Source organism: Fukomys damarensis, unplaced genomic scaffold (genome assembly GCF_012274545.1).
Source record: "Fukomys damarensis isolate Sample0158 unplaced genomic scaffold, DMR_v1.0_HiC HiC_scaffold_6, whole genome shotgun sequence".
In the NCBI taxonomy this organism is placed as follows: Eukaryota; Metazoa; Chordata; class Mammalia; order Rodentia; family Bathyergidae; genus Fukomys; species Fukomys damarensis.
The window spans coordinates 18,491,416-18,511,112 of NW_022900918.1; the positions used below are offsets into that span (position 1 = coordinate 18,491,416).

Sequence of the window (19,697 nt, forward strand, 5' to 3'; positions counted from 1 at the left end):
TCTACATGTCATTTTGGGATATTGGTAAGTATCTTGTGATGTTTTTCAACTCATTATTACTTTTAAGATATTTAAATACATGCCTTGGGATTTCATACATTAACAATCATGTTATCTTATGAATAGGTGCCATTTTATTTATTTCTTTATAATATGAATACCTGTTATTTCTATTTTTTAGCACATTGCAAGTGCTAGAACTTTCAGTATAATAATAAATGAGAGTGATAAGAGAAATCTTCACCTGGTTGTAGAACACCATTTTGTCTTTCCCTAGGTAAAATACTAGCTATAAGTTAGGGGTATATATTTTTTATTAAATTGAGTAAGTTTATTTCTACTATTTACTCTATAGTTGATCAATTTTTACTCAGTGGATATTAAATATTATTAAATATCTTTCTAAAGATACGTGTGTCTTAATGTTAATGCATTCATTTATTGAAGACCCATAATATCTTGCAATAAATTATGTTTGCGGACCACCCCTTAGTCTTTTTTGACTATAAATTATCATTTTTTGTGCATTATATTTGGAGTTGAACCTACTCTTCTTCTTGAAAAATCCTTCGGGGGCAGTTCCTATGTGAGTGACAACATGCTTGAATGAAGTGTGTTTTACTACTTTAATAGTGTCATGAATAAATTTTTCTTCAACATCAGTACCATATATATTTTATAAGAAAACATTCTCTGTATCCCATAAATCATCCTTCTCCTCACTACTTCTAAAGTTTTAATTATCTTGACCTGTCGTGGTGTATCAGAAACAGAGTGGTACGAACAGTTTATTAAAATAGTGATACTTATGGGTGGGTTATTCCAATTACCTAGGACAAAAGTGTGGATCTACTTTCAGATACAGTCAGATAGCCTGCATCTGTGACCTTTACATATACAGAAAATGGTCTGTTTTAGTAAACTCTTACTCCCCTGTTCTCTCTTTTAATTTCATATTACTTTTGTAGTAAATTTCCTCTTTTTAAAGTAGTAACTTTATCATAATTTTTGGTAATTTTAGATATAATGTGTAGTACAAGGATTTTACATATGCTCTCATTACTATGATTTTGATTTTGAATCAGTTTAAGCTTTAAAATCAATTTAGTACAGATAAGAAAAAGGAAAAGGCAACAGTACGAGTCATTGTTTTAAACTAAGTAGTTGGTCTACAACGCATGTGTGTGCTACAAAATGACTGCTTCCCCTACTTTCTAAATTTCTTGAAGAATTTCTTTTGAAGTGCACTCTAAGGACAAAATTCAAAACAAGAAATTCAGTGCTGGGCACGCCTGTAATCCCAGCACTCAGGAGGCTGAGGCAGGAACATCGCTGTGAGTTCGAGACCAGCCTGGGCTACATAGTGAGTTCCAGGTCAGTCTCAACTACACAGTGAGACCCTGTCTAAAAACAAAAAACAAAAAACAAACAAACAAACAAACGAAAAACCCAAGAAATTCTATGAAGTACAATTCATTCTACAAAGCTGATGTATTCTAAAACTCAATAGTTTTCATGATATAAGATGATCTTTTAAAATGATCAGGTTGATAGGTACATTTGACAAAATGTAATAACTACTGTAAAATTACTAAGAGGAAACATCATGAATACGTGGCTGAAATGATGTGCAGGCTTGCTGTTGAAGGCAGATATTAGGTATGGGGAGGGGATGAGAAATAAGGGTGGCATTGAGATTTTGACATTAGGACATTCTGGATTAACAGACCTAGTAGTACCTTTATTAAAACTGTACTCTGCAAAGATGCATACCGAAGACAAACATCAGGCCTACAGAGGGACAGGCTTGAGAAGAGCCTGACTGTATTTTTGTTATGAATGACTATTTTTTCCAAGGCATAGAAAGTTTGCCAATGTAAATTTGGTAGTTTTGTTTTCATGTTAACTCAATATTCAAAGAAAATATAAGGGTCATTTAATCAACTCTTGCACTTGTGTGTAAGTTTAGTTCTATGAAAAAAGGTTCCTATCTTCTAAAGGATGACTCTTATTAAGATGAGAGTAAACAAGATCATAAATACACAATTTCCTTTCTATACAAGTTAAATTACCATCATACAAACAGCATGTACTTTAGCATGAAAGTGTCACTTATAGGTAAACCATGTTTATTTCAAAATATTTCCCTACATTTTTCTCTTTCCATAGCTTGTTTTATGTTAGTCATTTCAGTAGTGATAGAGTTGATTCTTGATTTATGAATGTTTAATTTCCATTCTGTTCTGTCTTCCAGAACAATGTTTAATGTAACACTTTAATATGCATAATGCAGTAATCACATAGTTTAACATTTTGTAGCATAAAATCAAGTGGCACTCCATTTATGCTAAATATATGGATTACTTTCCTAGAATTGTCAGTAAGAAAACTCTTAAAAAGTTCAATACACGGTAAGGGTAGTTCATTGTCAATTTGGAAATTTTTAATATTTGAAATCACGTTGCACTTATAATGAAATTGCATTGTAAAAAGTCAATTTTATGCTGCTGTGATGTAAGTGTTTTGCTTCCAAGATAAATATTAATAGGAAAAATAGCTAAAGTATTTAACTCATAAAGATGATCTCTATCTTAATAAAAGAATTAGGGCAAGCACATATCATTAAGATCATGTAGTTGTAACTATTAACTTAGAAAAATTAAGTATGAAGATTCATAATTAGGGTTAAGTGCATTTTCTTCGCAGCGTTATCTTCAATGTTGGAAACTGAATCCAGGATTTCTCATAGGCTTGATGAGTGCTGTACTACGGACTGTCCTCCCTGACCCCTCTAAATCTCATGCTGTATTACAACTGATCAGACAGACATTGAAATATATATGCAAAACAGTTTGAATTTGAACACAATATAATGAAAACATACATACAGAATAAAAATGATGAAATTAACTAGCAAACCTAACAGAACTACTAGTCAAGAAAATTTATTTCAGGCATGACATAGAATTACTTACAGAAATGTTTTTAATGAAAAACATTTAAAATAGAGCTAATTTGTTGATTTTATGGTTATATACTTGAAAGATTAGAGACAAATGCAAAATTATTTTTATTAAAAATCTATCATATAAGATGATCATAAAATTAATGACAGTATTATAATCGGTATGCGCCTGACATTAGGTAATTTATAAAAACAGAAGTTTAGTTAGTTACAAATGTCACAGTTATGAAGTAGAGGAACAGGGGATTTGTACCTGATAAATATTTGATTAAGATTTCTTTTGATATTATAACATGGCAGTGGGTATCAAATAGTGAGTAGATCAAGTTTGCCTAAGGAAGTTGGTTTCTGACAAACCCATTCCCAAAGACCTCTGAACCCAATAATTTATGGGTTAACCCACTCATCACTTCTTTAACAAATTCCTTCCCAAATCCCACTTGCTAATACCACAAACCAAAGAATTTGGGGTAAAAGATACCAACATATGAATTTTGGAGAAATACTCAGGCTATAATATATATGTATACCCAAATTATAGTTGTTTTACAAATCCTTGTCTTAGTAGCATCACAATATATTTCATTTTAAGAGATATATGCAAAATATAATTTTGAAGAAAATATAGAAAAAAGTAAGCCAGTTTTGATGACTATATGTGCAATAAGATGGAATAAGTTGAAAGTCATACTATGATGAGGTATAGTGTGTGAATTGTTTTAAAATCTTTCCTAGAATTAGCTATGGTTGTAATCAAAATTTAAAACTAATGAATGAATGTTGCTGACCAATCGTACAAACAGTGTTTTAAAATACAAGTTTTTGGGAAATGTGAAATTAACTAAGAACTCTCACAGAAGAAATTATATGCAATAGAACCAGATCTGAGAGGAGATCACTCAAGTATTTCTTCCAAATTTAGATTCTATTAAAGAACATCACAGAGGGATTCTATTAACTAGGAATTTTTAGTCTTTTCTTCCTTCTCTAATGAGGAATGTGTTAAGATATAAACAAAAGCAGAGGCTCTGGAGTAATAATTCACAGGAATAATAAAAGTTTTATTATAGTTCATTAAAGCATTAAATATGTCAAGTTAAGAATTTAAAATCCTAAATAATTACGTTTCTAAAATTCTGAGAAATTAAAACATAGAAAAAGGAATGGCTACAGAATTTGTTGAAGTCACTTGTAAGTTAAGGTTTGCATTAATCCAACTTTGTAAATTGAGCCTTAAGGATTCCCTTAAGTTCGTAAAAGCAGTATATCATCAGTACTGGCAGGCCATAGAGTACAATTTGGTTATAAAGCCACTTGGAAACAAAGGAAATATTCTTCCTCCAGGAAGTTATTCAGTGAGGAGTTGTGAGAGGCTGTTACACTGTCCCATCCCCAAAGTAAAGAAGGACCTTGTGTTGCATTTCAGTACTTTACAAAGGAATGTCTTGAATAATGTGTCAGTTTGTCCTGAAATTTGACATACTGGGATTTCAGAGTTGATTTGCACATTGTAAGTTAGAGAGGGTTGAACTGTTAATGAAAAAAGGAATTGTTTTCTTACAGAATATGATGCCTATACCTGTGTAAGTTTGATTTTTTTTCACTGTGTAAATGGAATTTATGTAAATATTCTCAAACTTGAAAGGGAATTCTCTCACTCCACAGATTTTGATAACTATGTGATCAGCTTGCTAGTATATGCATGCTTATATATGATGTATATTGAAAACATTTAAACAAGAAGCTCTTCTAAATTTTTCCTGAAATAAATCAATTCATTTAAATACCATACATAAAATGTGAATCATTTTCTCTTCAACAAACTTTTATTTCTGGCTTTCTCTTGAAGTAAAACTTCATTATCAAGTCTTAAAAAGATACAGAAAATGCACTTTTTGTTTGATAGCTACAATGTCTCTGATATAAAGGACAGATATCTATGTGGAAGATAAGCATGAGAGAATAGGGTAGTAAGAAGAGTGGCTTTATTGGCAGCCAGGAAATCTCATTATTTATGAATATACACTGAGCTCAAACTTGTGAATTTTAATACTGCACACTTATTCTTAGATTTCAAATTGACTGTTATGCTTAATTTATGTAATTTTAAAGAATTTTATTCCTTTGCACAGTATCAAAGAATAAAATGAAAATTTTAAATCAGTTTCCCCAGGAATCTCAAAGAAATTTCAGCAAGCATTGAATGAACAAAAATGGCATTATAGAAAAGAAATAGTTCTTTGACTTTCAAAAGATATTTAAATAACATGAATGCCATCAAGTTATAATGCATTTCTTTAGAATTGATGATAGAGAACAAAGCGAATCAGCAGAGGCTCTTACTACAAAGCACTATAAAACATAATAGTTGACATGAAAATGACTCTTCAAGACTTTCGGCATAATAAACCCCTGGGGGAAACTCCCAGAATGACTCCCAGACATACAGAGTTGACTGCTTTTGCACAGAGCTACTACATTTATGATCACCTGAAGAGTGCGGAGTGGAAAATGTAAAATCCCTGCTGTGACTGCCCCTAATATGAAAAGCAGAGAGATGAGAAACAATAGAAGCAGATACATAAGTTTCATACTTCATTATTAGGCATTTAAAAATAAAATATAATGTTTTCTTAATGATTGAATGCATCCAATCATCTCTGTTTGATTGTTCATTCAACAAACAGTACACGTTTACTGAGCATTTTCCATTTGCTTCCAGTTTCTGTGCAAGTCACAGACCTCACAAAGATAAACAGAATATGCTTTGCTTCAAGGACTCCTCAGCGTGTGGAAGAGATTAATATTTAAAGCAAGGAGTTTTGTAAATCAATAGTGAAAATAAAAGATAAGTGTGCAGTGAAATCACCACAGGATGCACAACTTAAAATCGGTAGGTTAATTAATTTAGAAACCAAGTACAGACCTGAAATAAGTAATAGAACTTGTACAAAGTGACGTGCAAATTCAGTGTAACATGACTAATATGAGGAAGAATTATAAATTATTTTAGAACAAACCAAATGTTATGATGTTCTTCAGTGTGTCAGACAGTAGCATCTTCCTTATGTTAACATTGAGGTGTTTTAATATCTGTAACTGAGCCTGATGTGGATGTACTTTGAGATCATCAGTTAAGTGAAATAAATCAAACCTACAAGTTTAATTATCACATTGTTTCTCCTTTATGAGAAACTCAAATGTAAAATAAAAGCAAGATAAAAACGGATTTTGAAAATAGGGGCATAGATCTTTTGGAAATGTAAATGACAGCAAGAGATAGATGGAGGGGTAAAAAGGAAGGAAGGAATAAAAAAAGAATTAAAATGTGTGTACATGTACCAACTTCCCAGAAGAATTGTACTCATTAGGTAGTCCAAATACGTGCTAATAAAACCTAAATCTATTTTTCTATTTATTTGTTTCATGACATTTGATATTGGTACCATCACTGTGAGCTTTTGTTACTGTAACCTAGGGTGTTTGGATGTGATATCTTTTGGTATCCTCATGATTATGTCTGTAAAAGTAGTTTTAAAATAAGAAAGTTCACCTTTTTATGTAGTTGTGCACAAAACTATTATAGTGTTTTAAGAGAAGTGTCTCTTGATCACTATAAATTTATCAGCTGAAAATGTGTACTTCTTACTAAAGCAAAAACTGCCTGTCTTTAAAAGTAAGCGTTGCTAAGCTACCAAATGATACGTTATACAATTAGATGTGAGAACCTTGTCTTTTAATTAGAAGAGCATTATTTGAAGTTTGCCAATAAAGCTTTCTAAATATGGATTCTTATCTCAATACTCTTCTTGATTAAAACAGTTGAGAAATCAACAGAACAGTAGTACTTTTATGTTACAGCAACAACGGAGTATTACAGTATCCAAATCTCCAGACCTGGGGTCTAAACGTTCATTCATAGCTCAGCTGCAGGCTGACAGAAGAGAAAATTCATCCTGTGCTTGTACACAATGGGGCAAAGACAACATCTGTCAGTCTTCCATATTGTCTGTACTGAAGGCAGAACCATCAGGCAGGTTTTCATAAAAAGACATTGTAATCCAGATGTGCAGGCAACTCAGTGTGGCAGAGAGAATTTCCGCGGCTAAGGCTAAGGGCACAACCGTGAAAACTGTCAGGAACTTGTAGATCACGTATTTGTTGATCTCGAAGAACAAGAACGCAAGGCTGCATATTCACACTTCATCAAAGGAACGCGTGGTCGCAGGCTCTGTGATCACAACCTCAAAGCCCAGCTTCAGATGTGAATTGAGCTGGTGGGATCCCTGTCCTGGCCTGAGTCCGTGAGCTTCTCCTGGTTGACGCAGTCGAAGGCGCTATGGTGGCTGTAGGCATAGGGGTCCATGAAAAGATGCACGCCTGCCTTCTTGGTCTCCAGCCCCATCGCGACTCTCAATGAGCTGCGGCTCTGGTCCTCCCCTAACGGATTTTCTCTGTAAAGAAATACCCAGATTACATTTCTGACATTAACAATACTAGGATGCATTTCCTGAGAACTCACTGTTGGGTCAATCACAATGCACCCTTTCTCACAAATTAACCGAGGTGTCTGAATCTTGGAACAAAGGTAAAGGGCTATAATTAGCCTCTCCAGTATATCACTGAAAATTAACTAAAGAGATCTCTATACTAGCATAAAAAAAAAGAGAGTCTTTTCACTATACACATTCACAAACCTCAGCTCAAAGCAACAAAAAACAAACAAACAAACAAAACAAAAAAGTGAGAAGGTGAGGAAACAAAATGCTTTCCCACATCTCTAAATCCCACCAAAACAATCTAGCAGCTCCTAAGCAATGAATCACATATACATATAAACCAATTAGAATTATAGGAGACTTCTCAGAAACCCTTACACACCAGAAGAACTTGATGTTAAGAACTTCCTCTGCAACATAAAAATGTCCAACCCTGAATCATGTATCCTACAAATTTTTTCTTCAAAATTAATGGAGAAATAATGTTTCTCTGTGACAAGGAGCACCAAAATGTTCATACCCACCAAACCTTCATCACAAAAAATTTCCAAGGATATCCTAGAAAAAGACAAAGAAGCCAAAAATGAAAGCAAATCAAGAAGAATGAATATAATGAGCAGAATGGACAAAATGAAAAGAAAAATATTAGGAAATCAGTAAGAGAGAAACAATACAATATATTCAATAAATCAATATATTTCATTAATAACTAATGAGAATGGTTTCAACTCCCCAATCAAAATAGATTGGCAGAATGGAAACAAAATCCAGTGATATGCAGTTTACAAGGACCACATTTAATTTAAAAAGAAGCAAATTAAAAACCAATGAATGGAAAATAGTATTCCATGCGACAACAATCCAAAACAGCAAGACTAATTCTCCTAATTTCTGAAAATAATGGATTTATCAGATGAGTATACATATTGTGTAGGAGAACAATTCAGTGGGAAGAGATAACAATTATAAACATTTATGCACACTGGTTCACACAACTTCATAAAATAAACACTACTGGACAATAAAAGTAAAAAAAAAAATACAATTTTATAGGAGGAACGCCACTGTTACAAATAAGACAGGTAAACTAGGCAAAAACTCAACAAAAAAAATCATAATTGATCCAAACTTTTCAAACAATAATGTTGAATGAAGTAAATCAGCCACACAAGCTTAAATATTACATGGTTTCATTTATATGAGAACCCTAATATATAAATAAAGTGCAAAATACAGAATTAAAAAAATAGGACATAGTGAAGTAGGCCTTTGGTATGTGGTAAGGGAAGCAAAGATTGGATGGAATCGGGAGAGGGGAGGGAAGATTTAAAAAAATGAATTGAGTGTTGCACACATGCACCGAGTCACTACAGAAATGTGATCATATGTGTATATACACACATATATGTATATTGTGTATATACACATATATACATAGGAGAAGGGGTCCAAGAGGTTCAAGGAGGAGGGAAGTGAGAGAAAGGGAGTTAAAGAAAAAATGATATTAAAAAACGTCATGCACATATACCGACTCCCCATCATTAATATAATCATAATGTAGAGACATGTACCAGTACAGCTTTTAAAAATATTTTGTAAATGTACTTTAGCTGTTGATAAGTATAATAAAATATGGGGAATTAAAGAAAAACAAAACAATAAAAAGATAAATGGCTTATTAATTTAAAAATTATTGACAGATGGCCATTTATCCCCTCTTTAACAGCATAATAAGACAATTTCTACTAGTGATGGGAAAAGTGAATTGAGAATAACTAAATTTTAGGGTGAATAAGTATGTCCCAATAATGTAATAATATATCTCAATATGTTATAATTTGGCACCCTTGAAAACTGATTGTTTTTTCCTGTCTTGCCATCATTTGGATTAGCAAAATTATATTTCACCACTTCATTGATTACTTCTTATGTGACTTGCTTGTACAAATGAACTAAGAACAAAAGCAACATAAGCCATCCCTAACCCTAAGCTTTTTATGGAATTTTGTAGTTTATCTCTGTCAATCTTCCCTTTCTGATTTTGGCTTTTACCATTAAAAAAAAGTCATTCTCCAAATAGCATATGCGGCTTAGTCTTCCAAATAAGGTCAATACTGGCAACGAGAGCTCAGCTGAGACCCAGTGAGTTCAGTCTACACAGCAAACACCAGGCAAACCTGTAAAATTCATGCATTACAATTAAGAACTAAATATTTATTGTGAATAGAGGATTGTGTACTCTGAAACTCGAGATGTATAATACAAACACACACACACACACACATATGCCTTGTTAATATCTCTACTACATTATTTCTTCTCAAACTAATTTTTGTTTTTGTTTTGTTTTGTTTTGTTGGTTTTTTGAGACAGGGTCTCACTGTGTAATTGAGACTGACGTGGAACTCACTATGTAGCCCAGGCTGATCTAGAACATACAGCAATCCTCCTGCCTCAGCCTCACGAGTGCTGGGATTACAGGCATGTGCCACCACTCCTGGCTGTTCTGAAACTAATTTAAGTAGAACTCAATTCTTTATTTCTTATACAACTGATCTTTTCTCACTATTTCCTTTTCACTAAGATTAGCAATATCACAGTTTGGTCAAATTACAAATGCATACCAACTATTTAACTATACAGTATATCCAGATTTTCCAATTGTTTTCAATCACTTCAAGATATCTACATAATGCATTAAAAATGGCAGCTAATTTTCATTATTTGCTCAAAATAGTCTAGTGGTTTCCAGTTATGCTTTTGTGGAAATAAAATCTTTTCTCTGTTCTATGCCATTGCTATTTTGTTGGATTCAAAAGATTATTGTTGTTCAACGCTTCTTTGCAACAGATGTTGCTTTGTATCACTAGCAACCCAGAGATTAAACACTAACTTCCTTCACATCGTTCAACATTTGTGACTTCCTCAGTCGTGTCATCCGTCTCTTTCAAACTGAAGAGGTTATCTATTTAATCAGTGTTACCTGAATCTATTTTAATCTCCTACATAGTTATTTTATTCACTTGTTTATCTATTGTTATGTACCCAAATTTATAATCTCCAGAAAATACTGTCTGTATAAGAATTGTTGAAATTGGATGATATAGTATCTGCGACAGGCCTAGAATAAACATTCATGAAATACTGTATGAGGCAAATGAAGAAATCAGCACAGTCATAGATAGATGGAATCAAGTCAGTATACTTAGAGGAAGAAAATGACAGTGACTTTAAAGACAAAGTTATATTTTATTGTATTTACAAAATGATTCAAAATAAAAAATAGAAAATAGTTTTATTTTTCTATTATTAAGATACTAATCAAAATATATTTTATCAAATATTTTATAGTAGATTGTGTAATTTTCCTGAGGATTTATTGTTTAAAGAAATACAAACTACTGATTCACCTTTGACCAAAATACAAATTATAATTCCCACATTATAGCTCATTAACTTTTAAAATTTTATCATGCAAAATACCTATGCTAAATCAAAAGGATTTATCTTAATAATTGTATATGTGTGATGATAAAAGTTCAAAAACAAATAAAAGTAAATTTAATTAAAGTGTTTTGGTCAGTGTTGCCATAGTGACTACGTATTTCTATACCTACTAAATCTTTATATTTAGTTGCTTAGATACATGTTGTATGAAGTTAAGACAGTAAATAACTTTTACTTACCTAAATTCAAAATCTGTATTACACGTCAATATAGGAATAAATTTGGGAAATTATTATTCCTAGTCATGCAATTAAGGGCAAACGTTTACTGCCCAAAACTAAAGCTTAGTTCTCTTCAAAAAAATAATCCACTTTGACAAATACAAGGAAACAAGTACTTTAATTCATCAACTTACTGATTCTTCATTTTTATCAGGCACTGTATTTCATACTGTATTGTATAATCATTCTCAACTCTTTCCAAAATGTATGTTTAATTACTCCACAGGTTCCCATCTTTTCCCCATTAATTTTTTCAGTACACACATTCAGAAAGAAAGCAATGTGAATGTTTTAACATCAGTAAAATTTGATTTCCAACCAAAGTTCTTGTATATATGTGTATGTGTATATAAAATGTGTATATATAGGTATGTATATATGTTAATAGTAACCTATACACTTAAATTCTATCTTAAATATAATTATTTTTAAAGTAGGAATTCAATGTTGTAAGTGCAACATTTTTGGTTAAATTGTGTATTTAGTTTTTAAATAAAACTAAAAGTTTCTTAAGTACAAAAATAATGTGTAATTGTCTATATATCCCTTTTGAGCATACCATGAATTATATAACTGTACATCTTAATAAAATATTAGCTCTTATTACCTTCACTTTGTTTTCACATTTTTTATTCCCAGAGTCGATTAAAAAGAGATTTGCCTGTGACTGCTTAAATTTATTAAAAGTATTTATGACAGGTATAGGTATTCAAAAATTTTTCTCCTGCACTGACTACTAAACCATGTTCAAAATCTTTTAGAAATGAAAATATTTATCAGAGGAAAAACTTATGTACATGAAAGAACATGAAATTTTTGTGGCTCAATGAATTACCCACATTTGACCTATTTTAAATGATGCCCCAGATTAACATATTCTTCAATGAGCATGTGTTAGTGTGTGTCATGGTCTCAAGAAATGGCCATATCCTGAGCTCCAATATCTGTGATTATATTACTACATAGAGCAAAAAAGAATTCTGCAGATGTAATTGAGTTACATATCTTGAGATGGAATTATTATCTTGGATTATAAAAGCCATTCATTAGGGTCAGAGTAGCAAAGGATGTTCAATTACAATCAATGCCTAGAGAAAATGTGAATGTGCCAACAGAAGAAAATTGTGGTAAATAAGTGACAACAGAAATAGGAATCTGAATGACATGGAATCTGAGTCAAGGAATTCATATTATTTTTAGAAAGTGAAAAAGACAATGAAACAGATTGGCAGAGCTGGCAGAAAATCACAAGCCAGTTCATAAATGAATTTTCACAATTTTAGAAAACTCATTTTGGTTTTTGGACCCCTACAGCATTAACATAACAAATTAGTATTGTTTTAAGCAAGATTAGTCTGTGAAAGCTGTTTATAGCAGTAACGTAAACAGTGCAAAGCATTAAATATATTACTTGTTAAAATACTCCTATAGGTTATTCAAATATTAATTAATAATTATAATTATAACTTAAAAATTGATTCTTTCAACTGTTACATTTGTTCCAGTTGTACAAACAACTGTTATTCCAGAAATTTGACTAGTTTGTCCACTTCTCAGTTGACAGCATACATGTTAATTTAATATACTCCTTTTGAAGTTGTTTAGGACAATGTTGATGTATTTAGTGACATTTTTGAAAGGATATTTATATTTACTAAAAATAAAAATAAATTAAAAATTTTTAAGAGATAATATATATCTGACTAAATTAAATTAAAAGAGAGCCATTCATTACTTTCAGAATATGTATATGTATATATATACATATATATATATACATATATATATGAATGTTATATTGCATCTTATAATTTTAAATGATTCTGTAATTATTTATTTCACATACTTCAAATGAAACTTCAAATACATATTTATGCATGTATTATCGAAGTCATAATTTATTGAATGACCTTAACACCACTGAATATGTAGAATTTTTCTAAAAAGAACTGTTGTACATAACTTATACAAATGGTTATGCTTTAATAATAACACTGTGACTATGAACTTTTGGGATTGATTTTCTGAGCATAAAAACAGCCTCAGTTGTACTTCATCATGGACAGAATTTTAATTTATGGTCAATTGTTTTGTGGTTTTTTTTAGACAAAATAGTATTTTTTTATTTCATTATATCTCAGGCATCGATCATCTTAAGGCATATACTGCATGCTTTAAATATTATTTAACAATCTTTTGTGTACTATACATTTATAAAATTTTTAAATGTCTATATTAATAACTATTGCTTAACTACTTGCAAAGATGTATGGTTTTATCTCATAATATGCACTGATGCAACATTTAAAGAATATTTTTAAAATCCCGAATGTCTTGTCATTCAAACAAAGCTGCAATGGATTTTCACATAGTGAATCTAACACCATTTCTCTGAGGTACAGAGGTAGGATCTACGATGCATAGTTTAAATGCAAGAACAGTTTTAGTTTTGCTAGATACTGTAAAATTAAACTGCTTACTGTTTTTCTAATTTACATTCCCAGAAGCAATGTATATATGGGTTCCCATTGCTCTAATGTCATGCAAGACTGGTCCCATATGCACTATGAATTGAAAGAAATTTATCAATGTCATATGGCAGGTTAGATTTATTTTGCAAAATAAAATTTATAAGGTGGTGGCTAGTAGGTAATAGAAATAGAAGGATTAGATAAAAAGCAGAATTAGATTTATTCGTTCTTCCCACAAGGAAGTATGTCAGGGGTAAAGCTAGGGTGATTTGTAAGACACATGGCCAAGGACTATGTTCCCACACAGGTACGCCACAGTTATTCCCTGCCATTTTACAGTCTGATTGTAGGAGCAATCTTAGTGAATGTCACAAAGATTTGTGGGTACCAGAAAGTCTTGGAGCATCAGCTTTCATTCAGTTTCATTGAGATCAGTGTATTCTGAATTAAGGCTTGATACTCTGGAGCAAAGGCCAGGTAATTTCAAAAGAATCACTGAGGAATATCAGCATGTAGTTAAAGATGAGATGGAGTTGGGAACTCTTCAATGTTTTTGGCTTTTTTTGAAACAAGTTCTCCCTATGTAGCCCAGGTTGGCCTTGAACTTGTGAATGAACCTCTTTCCTTGTCTCACAAATGCCGGGTTTACAGGTCTCTGCCACTACACCCAGCTAGGCATTTTACATTTATACAATAGTTACACATTTTTAGTGAAAATTGTAATTGCAGACATTATTATAAAACAATTTTTAAAATGTGCTTATTATGACACAGTTTCATGTAAAACATTTTTATTACATAATGAGTTGGAGTCCTTGGTTCATCAGATATTTAATATTTACTAGATATCAGTCATTGCACTAAATGTAGAATTTATAATTATAGATACAATTATTTTCTTCACTTCAAGAATTAACAGTCTAGTGAAAAAGACTGTGTGTGTGTGCATATATTAATAAAATAAGAAACATAAAGAAAGTGAATAGCAAGGATTGACATAATATCAAGGTCTAAATAAAATGACATTGATGTCTAAATCATGATAAGAAAGACCCAAAATTCAAGTTTCATGAAAAAAATGTCTGAGAATCTAAATAAGGTACAGAAATATAGTTTGGATGTATTATTGTTTTAAACTTTTACTGATTTGAAAGGAAGTTAGAAACAAATGCTAGTTGATGTTATGAGGGATTTATAGGTCATATTAAGAATTTAGTGTTTAGTTTTAATTTCAAAAATCAGCCACTAATGAAAAACAATTTGAGAATATTTGAGTGCAAGTAAGTTAGGTAATTTATGTTTTTGGAAAAGTAAGTGAGGACATTGTTTTGAGAAGCTAGTGAAAAATGTCTGTCTATTTAGTTAATATTTATTCTGTATTTCCCAAGTGTACATAATAATCTATGGGATGAAAGCCACCAATAAACTAAATAAAGAAGAATACCATCTCAACCTCATATTTAGAGTAAGTAGATAGACAATGCATATAATTTATTTATTAAAATGTTAAGATAAAATTAATATTGAGAGAAGAAAAAAGAGGAACATAACAGAAATGTTGCAGGGGACGAAAATATTAGAATGTTTGTGTTGAAACAGTAAGGATGGGGCAGATAATCAGTAAACAAAAAATAACTAATAACAGAAGCATTAAAAAAGGTCCATACAGAGGTACTTAATCAAAGATGCATACCCATACCCAATTAGATCTCTCATAGAATTATTAATTATTTGACAGTTGAGAAACAAAGCATTTGATAATAAACCATGGCAATTTCAATTACAATAATTATTTAAATTAATAATCATATAATGAACATATTTCATAATTATATTTACTAAATAAATAATGTATTAATTGTTCAGTTATTAATGTTTAAATAATTAAAAGTAATTAAACCTCCTATATTCATTGTGAATTATATTAATAAGACACAGGGTTGTAAGTTACCTTATGAATCATGAATTTTTCAAAGTCTCAAAAAAAAACCTTGTGATATATTTTATTTTTTTTAGTTTATTGGTACATTTGTGATATATTTTAAAACTTGTGATATATTTTAAAACTTGTGATATGTTTGAGTTTATTGGTACATTTTAGGTATACAGTAGAGTTACATTCATCCCTGGAATCTTGCACCTTTACGTGACAGCTCTTGCTTCTCATTTATTTCTCTTGTCCATGCCTTCCCTTCACCCCCTACTCGCCTCCCCATTTACAAACACTTTATTTCCATTTTTTCATTTTGTCATATTTTTTCTTTTCCCTTATTTCCTTTCCCCTACCATTCCCACTTCCCCTACACCTTTAGCCCCTTTCTTCCTATTTCATATTGTTAATTTTCTTACTCTGAAAAAAGAGATTGAAGAGGATATAAGAAAATGGAAAGATATCCCCTGCTCCTGGGTAGGAAGAATCAACATAGTGAAAATGGCCATACTACCAAAACTGCTATACAGATTCAATGCAATGCCAATTGAAATCCCAACACTATATTTCACAGAACTAGAGAAAACAATAGAAAAATTCATTTGGAACCAGAAGAGACATAGAATAGCAAAAGCAATTCTAGGTAACCGACATGGCAGGGTATGTCACAATCACCAAATTGAAACTATAGTACTAAGACACTGTGATAGCAAGGTACTGGCAAAGAAACAGACCTGAGGATCAGTGGAAAAGATTGCATTTTATCTTTAAAACCTTCTTTCATTTAAATATTAAACAAATTAAATAAGGGGTTGGGTTTTTTAACAATTAAAAATAATTCCGATGATTTCTGTGTAATAAAATATTTGAATACTTTCATAATTAATTGTTTTAGTGAATGATTTGGTAGATCTAAACTACTTAAAGAGTAACAATGTTCAAAACCTGTCTGAATTAAAAGCACTCTAAAAGTGCTCAATAATTTCAGCAAAATTTTAGAATGTGAGAAATCTATGATATTAAGGTGTAATCATAATTAGGTGACACTAAAGTTGATTCTTTAGCCCTTAACATTCCATCTTTAAATATAGTCAATTTACATAACCAGACTGTTTTTTTTGTTTGTTTGTTTGTACCGGGGATCAAACTAAGGTCCTTGTGCTTGCAAGGCAGGTACCAGAACCATTGAGCTAAATCCCTGGCCCATAACCAGACATTTTAACCATTGCTTTTGTATCATATTGTGACTCAGAGAATATATAACTTTTAATAGAAATGGTAAATATATACTGTAGAACAGCTCGTTTTTGTGACAATGTCTAAATTCACTTTGAGAATTATTTATCATTTATTTAACAACGTTGATGTCTAAATCATAATGACAAAGAAAAAACTTTCCAGTTTCATGCAAAAGGTAGAACATGTAAACTCATCATATCTGAACCCATAATTATTAAAATGTTTAAAGCTTAAAATAAAAGTAATTAATGATCAGAAAATATTAGACAATGCATTCATATATACTTGATTTAGTCATTAACTAGAAACCATTTCATACTTTTTAAAAGTTACAAAGTATATCACAATGACATCAAATTATAAACAATAGCACACTATACAACATACTATTCATCTTTTTTTCTGAACATTGAAGTGCCTGATTCTCAGGCTTCTATATGTTAACTGTATCTAACCCCGGGATTTCCCAATTCTGAACTTTGCATATGGCATGTTATGGAATTTCCTGGCATAAATTTCCTGCATAAATAGCTGAACCATATCCTTAAGTGATTCCCATAGGAACCTCTTCAATTTTATCTCTATAATATTCTGTTATTTTGGAAACTATTTTAAATGCAATCAAAGAACTTTTTACTGAAAACTTTCCATAGTTAGTAAAAACTAAACTGTCTTTACTAAATTTATTTCAAATTAAAATAAAGTCTCATTTTCCCATGACTCTAACTAGAATCAGCAATCCTCAGTGATGCTCCTTTAATATATGTATACATTTTGGTTTCTCTTCAGATCACACAAAATCTTTCACCTTTCTAGTAGACTTATTTATTGTATGTGTTTATCATATATTTGCTTGGAGATGTATACTTCATATTATTAATTTTATCTAAGAGAAATCATAATATAAAAATAATTTTGGCTAGTCCACTGTTGTATTATGTTCCATTAACATTTCTGGAACTAGTGTTTCAGAAATGGACTAAAACAAAGGCAACTCTGACAGTTTAGTTTTTTTTTTAAAAAGCACTTAAGGGAATCCTGAATATCCAGCAGAATGAGTTAAGTGTTCTTTTCATTAAAACTTTCAAAATTGAATTTTATTGCCATATAGATGCAAATTATTGCAACATTAAAAGAGCACCACCTGATTTCAATGCGTACTTTCCCTCACGTTCATCCTATTAAATCATTATTGGTTTCTAAAAATCTGGAAATTGGGATAGAGTTAATATCTGACCAGGGGAAATAATATATACACAAAAACCAAAATATTAATAATTGAAATTAAAACAACATAAAATTTAGATCTTAGTGTAATAACTCTACAGTCTCCTAAGAATGAGAAGTTAAGTTGTTACAAGAAATAAAGTCTCCCTTTATTTAAGAATATTTAGAAATATTTTACCATAACCAAGAAGCTATCTTGTTTCAACAAGATAGCTATCTCCTCAATACTACTCTGGAAAACTATGTGATATGAGGTATCCTTATATTTTTTTTAAAAATACTTGGCATCATATTGACCATAAAATTACAAGGAAATTAAAAGTATATCCATCTCCTAAACTTCCTTGGCTCTGTAACTGTTTTGATAAATAAACTATGATGAAATAATGCATCAGTTCCCCCAGTCAGACTTCAAGACTGAAAGATTCTTCTTCCTCTTTCTTTGAATATTTTCCCTTAGAATATGGTTTCCACTGTGTGAAGAAACCCCAGCATTTCTGTGGAGCTGGGCATGTGGGGTAGAAGTGAAGCCCTTCATTGACTATTTCTACTTATAATAAACACTTCTTACATTTTTGCCAATGTAATTCCTGTTATTAAGATTTAAACATGAAACACACTTTAATTTTTTAATGTTTTCGATGAAAATTGATTTTATACAAGTTTATGTAGAAAAGATTAGCATTTCCCAGAAACACTCGCAGGTAAATTTGTTTATTATGTCCTGAATTGCAATTTTTAAATTTATTTTGAAAGGCTAGACTTGTTCTCCATTTTTCTAGCATTGTGAGGTAATGATACATCTATAGTGAATCATTAAAAGATTTGGGACCATATGAAGATTCGGAACCATATGAAGAGAGAAATATGTGGCTTTCCAGAGTGGTAGCAAATTAAAGCCCAAAATACTTAATAATAGCATAAATGTTAAGCAAAGAAAGAATCTGAAAAGAATATGTTTATATTAAAATTCTATGGGTTAACATTTATCTGTTACTCTAATGCTATATAACATCTCACTCAATATTTGGCACGGTATTTGTATTTCTGGTCATAAAACTAATTTATAAGATATCTTAAAGCCCAGTTCAGAACAGTATGGTACATGTGAAATGTTAAAAAATTATTTAATTTTCTTTTATAAAGATTTTAAAGAAACAACTATATTCAGAGATTTAATTAAAATTTTTTAACAAAGTTAGGATAACAAAAAATTTCTAAAATTTATCATGAGGACCATTGGAAAACTTAATATGTTCAGTTAAAATCCTCCAATTTTGTACTTTAAATATCTGAGTTGTAGGATACATGAATTACGTCTTAATAATGCTGTGATTTAAATTAATGCAGATACCCTTCTCTAGGACCATAAAAAGAAGTCAGAAAGATGGCAGCACAGGAAGATTTGACAGACTGACACTTTCACTTTGAATATGAGAAAGAGTATATGAAAATGAATGAAAGTGGCCACTAAGGGTACAGAATGGACCAGATTGGTGATCAGCAAAGAAACTGCGACATGAGTCCCTCCATATTCGTCTGACACAACTGACTGTGACTGAGTTGACCAATTGTATCAGTTTAAAAGAGAGTCCTTCTTTCATGCCTTCAGATAAGATCTCAAACCGACCAATATAT

General features: G+C 31.1%; 1 pseudogene; it reads right to left on the minus strand.

Moving 5' to 3' along the window:
* Positions 1-6,877: 6,877 nt before the first annotated feature.
* On the minus strand, positions 6,878-7,370 carry LOC104861059 (annotated as a pseudogene).
* Between the last annotated feature and the right edge of the window lie 12,327 nt (positions 7,371-19,697).